This window comes from Myotis brandtii, unplaced genomic scaffold (assembly GCF_000412655.1).
Source record: "Myotis brandtii unplaced genomic scaffold, ASM41265v1 scaffold1029, whole genome shotgun sequence".
NCBI lineage: Eukaryota > Metazoa > Chordata > Mammalia > Chiroptera > Vespertilionidae > Myotis > Myotis brandtii.
The window spans coordinates 71,078-78,746 of record NW_005353453.1 but is presented as its reverse complement, the minus strand read 5'-3'; the positions used below and the strand labels follow the sequence as shown (position 1 = coordinate 78,746).

Below are 7,669 nucleotides of genomic sequence, written 5' to 3'. Positions count from 1 at the left end.
TAATAGTGCAGTTATAAGCACTTATCTGAAAATAAAAATTTAAAGAAGTGAATTTAAAGAAGGGATTAGCCAAAGAAAATATATGCACAACCCATGGACATAGACAACAGTATGGTGATGGCCAGAGAGAAGTGGGGGGCAAGAGCTGGGTAGAGGGGACAAAAGGGGGGAAACAGGAACATCCTATATAATAATAATAAAACACTAATATGCACATTGACTGAATGGCAGAATGACTGGTTGCTATGATGCTCACTGGCCACCAGGGGGCAGACACTCAATGCAGGAGCTGCCCCCTGGTGGTCAGTGCACTTCCATATGGGGAGTGCCACTTAGCAGAAGCTGGCTCATAGCTGGCCAGCACAGTGGCGGTGGCAGGAGCCTCTCCCACCTCTGTGGCAACACTAAAAATGTCCAACAAACACTTTAGACCTGATCCCTTGGGGGCTGAAGCCTTTAGTTGGACATCCCCCAAGGGCTCCCTGGCTGCCAGAAGGATGTGTGACTGCAAGCTTAGGCATGATCCCCCGGGGAGTGGGCCTAAGTCGACAGGTGGACCCCCCCAAGGGGTCCTGGACTGTGAATGGGCGCAGGCCAGGCTGAGGAACCCCCTCCCCAGTGTACAAATTTTTGTGCACTGGGCCTCTAGTATCTATGAAAAGAATTATACAAAAATGTTGTACCAGCTTTATTAGAAATAACCAAATATTTATTAAAATGGACACATGCTGGTGATATATTCAAAGACAAGAAAATCTACCAGGGCCCTTGTCGATTTATCTCTCGAAGGAGCATAGGCCTTTAGACCGAAGGGTCCAGATTGGATTCCAGTCAAAGGCAGGTACCTTGGTTCAAGACTACTTCCCAGCCCGGTCCCTGGTCAAGGCTCATGCAGGAGGCAACCAAGCAAAGTGTTTCTCTCACATTGATGTTTCTCTTGACTTTCCCTCTCTCTTCCACTCTCCAAAAAAACAATGGAGAAATATCCTCGGGTGAGGATTAACAACAACAACAAAAAGAATATTTATCAAAAAAAAAAAAGATGAATTACTAATATATCTTTAATAAATGTCCAAGAATTTATAAAATATAAATTAAAGCAGAAAAATACTTAGAAAAAGCTAAGATCGCTATTAAAATGAAATATAAATTCCTGGTTACTAGAAAAGCTGTGAAGAACAGGGACAGATTAAATAAGGTCATGAAGCAACTACACAGTCATAGATATGATCAGTATTATGAGTAGAATGATGGTTTCAGTTTCATGCACACATCAAGATTTATAAAACAGTATATTTAACACATAAGATTTACTCATTACAGCTGTTATGCAATGGCTCAAGATAAAAGAAATGTACATTCACCTATTTTGTAACAACAGGTTTTTCAACTCTATATTCAATCCACATCCTTATGCCCTCTGGGCAAGTCTCATTTCAGTGACAGAAAATGTAACAAACAATGAAGTACTTTCACACAAACCAGTGGTTGGCAGACTCATTAGTCAACAGAGCCAAATATCAACAGTACTTCTTCAAAATAGACTCGCCCAGGCTGAAAACCGACTTCAGAGCATGGACCACGAAGTTTCAATCTCACTGTATGTGCGTGCCCGCACGTGGTATTTTATAGAAGAGCCACACTCAAGGGGCCAAAGCGCCGAATGTGGCTCGTGAGCCGCAGTTTGCTGACCACGGACCCAAATCAACAAGAATGCTGGCTGGGTCACAAAAGCCACATCCCTGGATTCAAGACACCCTTTGATTTCCACTAAGTTTTGCTGCCAGAGCACCAATGGCTCTGATGGGAATATCTGAGAAGCTACAGGAAGACACAAAACATCTTGATTATAATCAAGGACAATGACTGCTCCACAGAAGATAAACATACCCAGATGTCCCTCAGATCTGTGTACACATGGGTCCTGTAGTCTTTTCCTCAAAAAAATTTCTTGGTGCAGGTTTAGATGAAGACCATTCCATCTACTGGACTGCAGTCTGGTCCAACAGGAATTAAATCAGTGTTTCTGCAGTGAAACAGTTTCCCCTCACTGCAATGGTTCTAAAACCAGTGTCTATCATCCATGTAACTGTAGGCATTATGGCACATGGCCCTCTGCAAGACCTGGACAGGAGGTTCCCTTCAAATGTCTTAGCATTCCTTAAAAACAAGAAAAACATTCAAGCTGCTAGAAAACATACTTGAGGTTGTCACTTCTTTGGAGTGATCTCTGTGTCACAATGCATCCCTGTTCACATGAGGACTAGAGAGTCTACAGCAGCCGTGGGCAAACTACGGCCCGCGGGCCAGATCCGGCCCGTTTGAAATGAAAAAAAACAAAAAAAAAAAAAAAAAAAGACCGTATCCTTTTATGTAATGATGTTTACTTTGAATTTATATCAGTTCACACAAACACTCCATCCATGCTTTTGTTCCGGCCCTCGGTCCAGTTTAAGAACCCATTGTGGCCCCCGAGTCAAAAAGTTTGCCCACCCCTGGTCTACAGTGTTTCCTGTGAAATTATGGGCAGCAATGTAAATTTTGCAAAAACTGCTGAGCCAATTTCTGCACCATAGTCTTCCCCAAAGGGCAAAAATGTTTGAGACTACATATAAGTTTTTCACATCATCATGCTTGGAGAGCCCATATCTCCTTATAAACTAAGCCATAGAGTCAATTGAACACCCAACATTAAAGAAGTCTTATGGAAAAGGCTTCATTATTTTGCAAGGAAAGAGCCGTGACACTGGGAGTTCTTTCACTGGTCACTTAGACACTCAATAAATTCCGCAATGGCATCTAGGGAAAGCTTGTCCCTGAAAATGGCAGGCCCTCTGCAAGATTATGTTTACTGGGGCCAATAGTAATCAGTTCTACATGGCAACTCACGACAGAGAAACAAGTAACACTAAGGACCCAGGTATTCCTAATTTCTTCAACAAATTAGACAACAGAGTTAGCTTCCCTGGGCCCATGAGGATGGTGAATGATGCCATCTGTAGAGGCTTTATAAGTGGTTCAGGTGAAATACCTTCAGCAACAGAAATATGCAATGACATAGACCTGGCAAGACAGCTCTGTATATTAAAAAGTCCAACATAGATACATATGGTTACAACACACAAACAAGAAAACAGAACAGTAAAAATAGTTGCGGGTACGTTACATAATGTAGGTGATTAAACATATGAGATAAAATTCAGAGTAATGAGACTTCATATATTTTCTTATACAATTGTTAAGTCCCAACTAAGAATCTACATTTTCAACACATCTAAGAATTTTTTCACATTTGGACTCTTTTGTGCAGAGCGAATTTACAAACTAGGCAGAGATATCTCACATTAATTACACTCATAAAGACTTTCTCCTGTGTGAACTCTGATGACGATGAAGGTGAGAGTTAGTAGTAAAAGAATTTCCACAGTCACTGCATTTATAAGCATTTTCTCCTGTATGAACTCTCTGATGAAGGCGAAGGTTGGTGTTACTGGTATAAAATTTCCCAATCACTGCATTTATAAGGCTTTTCTGCTGTATGAACTCTTAGATGATACTGCAGACCATTACGACATGCAAACGATTTTCCACATGCATGGCATTTATAAGGCTTTTCTCCTGTATGAACTGTCTGATGATTTTGGAGAGAATCAGTATGTATGAAACTTTTCCCACTGTCACTGCATTGATAAGTCTTTTCTCCTGTGTGAACACTCTGATGACGATGAAGGTCAATGCTCCAGGTAAAACATTTCCCACATTCACTGCATTTATAAGGCTTTTCTCCAGTGTGAACTCTCTGATGATTGTGACGGTGGAATTTAGTGGTAAAAGATTTCCCACATTCACTGCATTTATAGGGCTTTTCTCCAGTGTGAACTCTCTGATGACTGTGAAGGTGGAACTTAGTGGTAAAAGACTTAGCACATTCACTGCATTTATACGGCTTTTCTCCTGTGTGAACTCTCTGATGAATACGAAGGTTGGTCTTGGTGGTAAAAGATTTGCCACATTCAGTGCATTTAAAAGGCTTTTCTCCTGTATGAACTCTCTGATGAGTACGAAGGTTGGTCTTAGTGGTAAAAGATTTCCCACATTCACTGCATTTATACGGCTTTTCTCCAGTGTGAACTCTCTGATGACTGTGAAGGTGGAACTTACTGGTAAAAGGTTTCCCACATTCACTGCATTTATACGGCTTTTCTCCAGTGTGAACTCTCTGATGACTGTGAAGGTGGAACTTAGTGGTAAAAGATTTCCCACATTCACTGCATTTATACGGCTTTTCTCCTGTGTGAACTCTCTGATGAATACCAAGAATCGTCTTGGTGGTAAAAGATTTCCCACATTCAGTGCATTTAAAAGGCTTTTCTCCTGTATGAACTCTCTGATGAGTTCGAAGGTTGGTCTTAGTGGTAAAATATTTCCCACATTCACTGCATTTATAAGGCTTTTCTCCTGTGTGAACTCTCTGATGACTGTGAAGGTGGAACTTAGTGGTAAAAGATTTCCCACATTCACTGCATTTATAAGGCTTTTCTCCTGTGTGAACTCTATGATGAATATGAAGATTGGTCTTGGTGGTAAAAGATTTCTCACATTCAGTGCATTTAAAAGGCTTTTCTCCTGTATGAACTCTCTGATGAGTACGAAGGTTGGTCTTAGTGGTAAAAGATTTCCCACATTCACTGCATTTATAAGGCTTTTCTCCTGTGTGAACTCTCTGATGACTGTGAAGGTGGAACTTAGTGGTAAAAGATTTCCCACATTCACTGCATTTATTAGGCTTTTCTCCTGTATGAACTCTCTGATGATGATACAGTTTATTGCTGGTGGTAAAAGATTTCCCACATTCACTGCAGTGATAAGGCCTTTCTCCAGTGTGCACTCTCTGATGACGGCAAAGTTTAGTGCTACAGGTATAAGGTTTCCCAAATTCACTACATAAATAAGGCTTTTCTCCAGTGTGAATGCTCTGAAGACAATGAATGTTACTGCTGCTGGTAAAAGATTTCCCAAACTCATTGTACTCATAAGGCCTTTCTCCTGTGAGCACTCTCTGATCATAATGGACAGCACTGCTATTGGTAAAGGATTTTCCACATTCACTGCGCTCATAAGGCCTTTCTTCAGTGTGCAAAGCTTCATATTCACCTAGGCTGTTAATACTGCTAAAAGCTTTCCCATATTCACTGCACTCATAAGGCCTTTCTCCAGTGTGATCTCGCTGTAGATAATGAAAGCTAGAAAATTTGGTAAAATATTTCCCACATTCAGAGCACACGAAACATTGATTTCCAACATTGACATCCTTTTCCTGAATAAACGTGTGGGTGCAAGTAATGTCTTTCTTACAGTCTTTTCTGGTGTAATAATTGTTTGTCCTTTGAAATGTCATCCCACGTGTAGAAATAGCATTTGGACTGTCAATGGTCTGAGGAGCTTTTAGGTGGAGATGTCCTGACCTGGTAAGGACACCCTGCCCAACCTCCTCACATGTGAAATGATTCTGGGACACATTGAAATTGCAGCTATTTGCAAGGGAGATCCTATCCACACCTCTAATGAAAGTCTTCTCGCTCACATGGTGTTGGTGAAATTTTATACTTAAGTAAAACTGTTTTGCACATGCCCCACACCTCAACAGTATATGTCCCTGTTGTGTCCCCTGCCCCTCCATTACGTGGAAAATGTTTCCCAAGACTAACCCACAACTCTCACAGGGGTGGCTCTTCTGGGAAGACGAGGCTAACTTGGGAGTCCTTGTGTGTGACACTCTTACAAAAACGTTCTGTTCAGTCGCTGCCTCCACATTCTCTGCTCCACAGCAGCAACCTGAACAAAAGGAAACACTGGTGAAGTACATGTTGATCCTATGAAAACAGAATATCTTCATCACAAATGTTTATCTTTCATGACTAGACCTGATGCCATAGAAAGATTTTAAGTACCACTCAGGTATACTCTGAGGAAATTGCTGTTATATATATATATCGTGGCCCCAAAAGTCAGTCAATGATGAAAAGCAAACCAAGAGAGGGACAGAAGCACAGGATGGGACACAAAGAAGACAGGAAGACTCTCCTCATTGTTCCTGCACAAACGGCATCCTTTAGGACCTTACATGCTGGCCATGTGAGTCTGTGTAGAATAATTTAAAGCGGCTCAAAGTCATAAAAATTAATTGTATTAGAGCACATGAGGAGTTCAAAGTCAATATAATAACGTGTGCACTACAAGGTGCTTCAGCTATGGACCAACGTTGGAGTGCAGTAAAGAGAGACGTGTGAAAGAGGCAGAGGTGCAAAATCCAGAGAGGTTAAGATTATCCATGAGCTGGGAATCCGAGTGGAAATGATCACTATTAGAACTGAGTAGTTGGCAAAATATCAACAATAACCACAAACAAGCATAAATGGGTGAGGCATGGGCAACTTTAAGAAAACACTGGGTTGCCCTGACCGGTTTGGCTCAGTGGATAGAGTGTCGGCCTTCGGATTGAAGGGTCCCGGGTTCAATTCTGGTCAAGGGCATGTGCCTTGGTTGCGGGCACGTCCCCAGTGGGAGGTGTGCAGGAGGCAGCTGATCGATGTTTCTCTCTCATTGATGCTTCTAGCTCTCTGTCCCTCTCCCTTCCTCTCTGTAAAATATCAATAAAATATATTAAAAAAAGAAAACACTGGGTTTCTAGCTATGAATGTAACAAAGGCCAGCCGAGAATTCCTCCCCAATGACCCTTCTCCAAGGCAAGTTCGCCAGTGGGTCCACTGTGTCATTAATAAAGTCCTGTTTCGCCCTAACCAGTTTGGCTCAGTGACAGAGCGTCAGCCTGCGGAGTGAAGGGTCCCAGGTTTGATTTCGGTCAAGGGCATGTACCTTGGTTTTGGGTTCACTCCCAGAAGGGGATGTACAGGAGGCAGCTAATCGATGTTTCTCCCTACTTGATGTTTCTAACTCCCTATCCCTCTCCCTACCTCTCTATAAAAAAATCAATAAAATACATTTAAAAATAAATAAATAAAGTCATGTTTCTTCTGTGATGCACAAATGATTCTTCCTCTTAAATCGCACTTGAGACATTTATCCGATAAATGATGCAAATCTTCAAAGAAAAACACAAAAGTTGATGATCAACACTGTTGTAGAACAACAAAAAACAAATGAGATCACAGACAAACGACCTATGTAAGCCCTTGCTGGCTTGGCTCAGTGGATAGAGCATTTCCCTGTGGACTGAAGGGTCCTAGGTTCACTTCCGGCCAGGGGCATGTGCCAGTGTTGCGGGCTTCATCCCCAGTAGGTGGTGTGCAGGAGGTAGCCGATCAATGATTCTCGTTCATCATTGATGTTTCCATCTCTCCCTTCCTCTCTGAAATCAATACAAATATATATATATTTAAAAAAGACCTATGTGAGTGACTTCCGAAAGAATGCAGAATTAGAGATATGAGCATCTCCCCCGACCCCAGTGTAAGCAGACAGCTACTCAGAAACAAAAACCGCATAAAAAAATGGGAGTAAGAGTACCATGAAGACAAACAGTATAACAGACACAAATAAAGAAGTGTGCCGAAACCGGTTTGGCTCAGTGGATAGAGCGTCGGCCTGCAGACTGAAAGGTCCCAGGTTCGATTCCGGTCAAGGGCATGTACCTGGGTTGCGGGCACAT

General features: G+C 41.9%; 1 long non-coding RNA gene and 1 pseudogene across 1 annotated transcript in view; both read right to left on the bottom strand.

Annotated features, from left to right (window-relative positions):
• Positions 1-2,278, bottom strand: part of LOC106725350 — a 26,298-nt gene extending 24,020 nt beyond the window's left edge. Inside the window, exon 1 of the long non-coding RNA XR_001361221.1 lies at positions 2,215-2,278. This is a non-coding gene — a long non-coding RNA (uncharacterized LOC106725350). The remainder of the gene's footprint in view (positions 1-2,214) is intronic.
• Positions 2,279-3,048: 770 nt separating this feature from the next.
• The window catches only part of LOC106725346, a 45,789-nt pseudogene continuing 41,168 nt past the window's right edge, over positions 3,049-7,669 (bottom strand).